The sequence below is a fragment of a genome, unplaced genomic scaffold, assembly GCF_019419815.1.
Source record: "Pyrus x bretschneideri cultivar Hongxiangsu unplaced genomic scaffold, Pyrus_bretschneideri_v1 Contig94, whole genome shotgun sequence".
NCBI classification, from domain to species: Eukaryota; Viridiplantae; Streptophyta; class Magnoliopsida; order Rosales; family Rosaceae; genus Pyrus; species Pyrus x bretschneideri.
The window spans coordinates 1,005,643-1,011,770 of NW_025999836.1; the positions used below are offsets into that span (position 1 = coordinate 1,005,643).

At 31.0% G+C, this 6,128-nt stretch overlaps 1 long non-coding RNA gene across 1 annotated transcript; it reads left to right on the forward strand.

The window, feature by feature from the left end:
* Positions 1–2,640: 2,640 nt before the first annotated feature.
* LOC125473726 lies at positions 2,641–3,382 on the forward strand. Its single transcript, XR_007255525.1, has 2 exons — positions 2,641–2,949; positions 3,092–3,382. It is a non-coding gene; the product is annotated as an uncharacterized LOC125473726 (long non-coding RNA).
* The last annotated feature ends 2,746 nt before the right edge of the window (positions 3,383–6,128 follow it).

A 6,128-nucleotide genomic window follows, 5' to 3' on the forward strand; every position in this document is an offset into this window, starting at 1 on the left:
CGATCTTCAAATTAAAATATTTACACAAGTGGATACCACAAAATCTTATGTTATACTTAATGAAAGTATAAATAAACTCTAAGTGTTAGTCAATCTATTGTTTTGATGGAATACAAATTCTCGGAAACTAATTTCAACGATCCCAACCGTCAAACTTGTTTGCATATGCTTCGAGATCACATCAGCAAAAAATCACAAAAAACAAACATTCAGAGATCAAGTAACGGGACAAAGCTTTTCGACGGTTATAAACGAAAAATCACGATTTAACTGTTATTTTATCTCCGATTTTGATGATTTTTTACAGCTACATTCCTTGACCCTATATGAATAGAATGAATGAATTCGATCTTCAATTTAAAATATTTACACAAGTGGATACCACAAAATCTTCTGTTATACTTAATGAAAGTATAAATAAACTCTAAGTGTTAGTCAATCTATTGTTTTGATGGAATACGAATTCTCCGAAACTAATTTCAACGATCCCAACCATCAAACTTGTTTGCATATGCTTCGAGATCACGTCAGCAAAAAATCACAAAAAACAAACATTCAGAGATCAAGTAACGGGACAAAGCTTTTCGACGGTTATAAACGAAAAATCACGATTTAACGGTTATTTTAACTCCGATTTTGATGATTTTTTACAGCTAAACTCTTGACCCTATATGAATACAATGAATGAATTCGATCTTCAAATTAAAATATTTACACAAGTAGATACCACAAAATCTTATGTTATACTTAATGAAAGTATAAATAAACTCTAAGTATTAGTCAATCTATTGTTTTGATGGGATACGAATTCTCCAAAACTAATTTCAACGATCCCAACTGTCAAACTTGTTTGCATATGCTTCAAGATCACATCAGCAAAAAATCACAAAAAAAAACATTCAGAGATCAAGTAACGGGACAAAGCTTTTCGACGGTTATAAACGAAAAATCACGATTTAACGGTTATTTTAACTCCGATTTTGATGATTTTTTACAGCTACATTCCTTGACCCTATATGAATAGAATGAATGAATTCGATCTTCAATTTAAAATATTTACACAAGTGGATACTACAAAATCTTATGTTATACTTAATGAAAGTATAAATAAACTCTAAGTGTTAGTCAATCTATTGTTTTGATGGGATACGAATTCTCCGAAACTAATTTCAACGATCCCAACCGTCAAACTTGTTTGCATATGCTTCGAGATCACGTCAGCAAAAAATCACAAAAAACAAACATTCAGAGATCAAGTAACGGGACAAAGCTTTTCGACGGTTATAAACGAAAAATCACGATTTAACGGTTATTTTAACTCCGATTTTGATGATTTTTTACAGCTACACTCCTTGACCCTATATGAATACAATGAATGAATTCAATCTTCAAATTAAAATATTTATACAAGTAGATACCACAAAATCTTATGTTATACTTAATGAAAGTATAAATAAACTCTAAGTATTAGTCAATCTATTGTTTTGATGGGATACGAATTCTCCGAAACTAATTTCAACGATCCCAACCGTCAAACTTGTTTGCATATGCTTCAAGATCACATCAGCAAAAAATCACAAAAAACAAACATTCAGAGATCAAGTAACGGGACAAAGCTTTTCGACGGTTATAAACGAAAAATCACGATTTAACGGTTATTTTAACTCCGATTTTGATGATTTTTTATAGCTACATTCCTTGACCCTATATGAATAGAATGAATGAATTCGATCTTTAATTTAAAATATTTACACAAGTGGATACCACAAAATCTTATGTTATACTTAATGAAAGTATAAATAAACTCTAAGTGTTAGTCAATCTATTGTTTTGATGGGATACGAATTCTCCGAAACTAATTTCAACGATCTCAACCGTCAAACTTGTTTGCATATGCTTCAAGATCACATCAGCAAAAAATCACAAAAAACAAACATTCAGAGATCAAGTAACGGGACAAAGCTTTTCGACGGTTATAAACGAAAAATCACGATTTAACGGTTATTTTAACTCCGATTTTGATGATTTTTTACAGCTACATTCCTTGATCCTATATGAATAGAATGAATGAATTCGATCTTCAATTTAAATTAGTTTTTTTTAAATATTTTGAAACCCAGTGTTGCTTTTAAGCGACATATTGATTTAAATTAGTTTTTCGTTTTATAACCATCGAATAGTTCCATAGAATTTGTATCCCATCAAGTTCAATGGTGTGTGTATATATATATATATATTTATTAAGTAGATTTAAATTTATTTATTTTGTATGTATAACACTTAAAGAAATTGAATGGTATGTATATTGAAACTGATCCAACGGTCACCAATTTTAAAATTTAATTTAATATATATATATATATATATATAATTATTATAGTTTTTAGGGGTATAAAATTGTTACATTAATATATATAATTATTATAGTATTTTTTAGGGTTATAAAATTAATATATATAAAATTATAGTATTTGAAATATTAGGCGGGAAATTTCCCGCTTGTTTGAATGGATGGAGAGACTTAGTGTCGGTTTTAACCGACGCTAGTGTCATTAAAGCGACGCTATGTGAATTTCAAAAAGTGTGTCAGAAGTTGGCGTCGGTTAAAAGCGACCCTAGTTTCATTAAAGTGACGCTAGTTTCATTAAAGCGACGCGAGTTTCATTAAAGCGACGCTATGTGAATTTCAAAAAAAGTGTCAGACGTTTGCGTCGGTTTTAACGGACGCAAACTAAGTACCCATATTTAAACCCCTCTCTTTCCCATTTCAACCGTGCTTTCATTTCTCCCCCAATTTCAGACTTTCTTCTTCTCCTTCCCCATTTCATCTGTGCGTCCCCTTCTTCCTCCTTTTCATTTTTTCCTCAACTCCTTCCCCGTTTGCTTTGGATCACCAGTTTGAAGATCAACATTCTGAAGAACTCCAATTCGAGGAGGAAGAGCTTGAAGGTGGTTCATTTTTAAATTATTATGATTATTAATTTTAGTTTCTATTTTGTATTCTAAATAGTTTTATGCTTAAATTGAAAATTTATTTTTGTTTCTTGGTTTTTAATTGTTTTTTTTGTATTTATGCATGTTGGATCTGAAGAGCAAGGACACTGGAAATCGCAGATCCATAATTTTTTAAAGGTATAAAACCTGAGTTTAATCTATAGAGATTAGAGCCTTAATGTTGAAGTAGTAAAGTATTGGAGCACTGATCTGATGGCAAGCATGGCAGCATGGAGTTGCTAGTATTATATATGGCACTATGGAGCTACAAAATATGTGGTCTTCGACAAAGGCAAGCACAGGAAAGCATGGAGGATGAATTTTTGTAAATTATATGGAATGTTAGATGTAAAACATTTGTATATTATGGCACTATTTTTCTTTTGAATTATTTTTATTATTGTTTGTTTTGGCCTAAAATTGAAATTTATTATTTCGATTATATAATTTTTTTGAGTTATAATTATTTGAGAACGAATCCAGAAACAGATTTCGACTTTTTTTTTAATTATTATTATCAAAGGTGGTGTCGCTTTAAATCGTCACTAGTTTGCATATTTTATTTATTTAATTGTTCTCTAACATCGCTTTAAACCGTCACTAGTTTGCATATTTTATTTAGTTAATTGTTGACTAGCGTCGCTTTAAACCGACGTTAACATCAGCGTCGCTTTAAACCGACGCTGCGTAGTGGCGGATTAAGCGAACAAAGCGACGCTGAAGCCCTTTAGTGATGGTAGCAATGGCGTCGCTATTCCAATTCGACATTGCAGTGTTTTATGTCGGATTTTTGCCAAATTTCCGACAGAAATCGGGGTTTCTTGTCGGTTTTTGGTCCGCCGGTGATAGCCTATATTGTAGTAGTGATATCTCATCATTGCGCATAGTATCCATATAAATGAAAGTTTATCCTAAATATGTTACTTAATATTTATATTGTTATTTTGTTTTATATTATAAATGACTAAACGATGTTTGATTTTAATAAATGTTTGTAAAGATGATCTTTAAGTAAAAATTAAGAAATTATTATGCACTCTTTCCTTCCTTAATTTTAGTGGGGGGCTTTAAGTTGTGTCAATCATAATAATTGGTTCGAATTTTCCTTTTAAAAGAATTGAACTTAAAACATTTTACTTATAAGTGAAGAAGAATATTATCAGATCATTGTGTAAAATGATAATGTATTATGTTATTATGATGCTTTACGAAAAGCAATAATGTATGCACGTAGGTACGAGTTCAACCCCTCAAAAAAAAAAAAAAACAAACAAACAAACAAAAGCTATTTAACCCACTCACAGTATCACTCTAAAAACAATTGATATTGCAATTCTTTTTCAACGATTCAATGAGTTACAGTTTTTTTTTGTGGAACAACAATGAGTTACAGTTAACAACTAAAAATTTAAATCTAAATTTAGAAACGCTTTGGATTGGTCAACTTTCATAAAAAAAAAAAATGGTAGTGGATATGAAAAAAAGAAAAAAAAAAAGTATAGGGAATGTATGATTAGGCGAGTTGAACGGCCCTATAAGCTTGGAAGGAACGAAACTCTTGATAAAATGCCCCCCCCCCCCCCCCCCCCCCCATGCTGCTCCAATATTTAACCAACAAATTAACAATTACGTTCTCAAATAAAGCCTCCGAAATTAAATGAGAAAATACTTGAAGTCGAAGTACCGACATTGACAATATACACTATAAAGTGAGTAAGGTGGTGGGCAACACATCGCCTTGATGACGAACATAAGTATAATTAACTTCAATGACCCCAACAACAAAGTTTTTGCATCTTTTATAATATGACCAACGATAGATATGCTAATGGACGATTCCTACAACATCGTTATGATCTAAGACGAATTGTTTTTTAAACAATTATTGTTTATAATTGTTGTCTATAAAATTTAAACTTAGAACTTTTTAAATTAGATTAGTTCATCATCAATAAGATATATATTGATTTAGATTGTTTGTGAGGTAACATTGAATACCATATTGTTCAGTTACTTGTATCATGTTTTACGTGTGCTATGATAAAAGATCATATCTTTTCATTTTTTTTTTATAATAAATAATTTAATACAACTTTCAAGATAAAACAAAGGTGTGGTTACTGAAAACAGTGGGCAGCCGCCGAGCCATCAATGTCATAGGGGGAAAGGGTCGATTTCAGAGTAGGCCATCTAGCACCGCAAGTTCTGAACTCTCAGGTGTTTTCACTCAAAATTCCTAAGCACATCGTAAACTCGGTGGGTTAGGCTTTATTTCATTGCAATATTTCATCGAGCACCCATTGAATTTACGACAATAATCATGTTCAAGAATAACCAAGTACAAGGGGTGCCAATGATGAGTACATCTTAACGATGACTAGAAAAGATATAATCAGTCGTCTAATAGCTTAAGTAACAGTTACTTAATATTACAGTCTAATGATATTCCTTTTTATTAGTAAGTGAGATGTTTTAGATTTGATTTTCGCCAAAAATGAATTTAAACCATATTATCAGTAATTCATTATGAGGCTTAACTCACTTTCCAATTCCTTTAATGTAAATAACATCATTTGTTAAAAAAAATAAAAATTAGCTCAAGTTGCAAGATATTTATTATTTATGCATGAGAGATTGATTTTGTGTTTGTATTACCTATAAACTCTTACACGAGGAAAATTATAAAAATCGAATACAAAATAACCTAAAATTTATTTGCCAAATTCGCAAAACTATTCACGGTTTGTGTTGGTTGTCGTAAGATATGATTAATAGTTTAACTTAGCAAAAGTCGTCATTATGATACAAAATCAGTTTTGATAAAAGGAAATAATGAATTTCGAATGAGTTAAATGTCACATTTTATATAATTTGTGTTGCTTTATGTACACACTTCCGTTTGGTGGTATGTAAAATTGAGACTTGCCTTGATTCAATTCATTTAAAACTTGTAGTGTAGTTTGCGTTGTCCCTTTTGCATGAGAAAAGAAGACAATCCAGGAAGCTGCCAGCAGTCAACGTACCGTAGAGAAGGTTGTGATAAGAATGGCATTAGCATTTTTATATTTAGAATCTTGAAAAACAAGCATAACACTTACATCTTGACTCATTATCTATAAAAACTAGTTTACGCC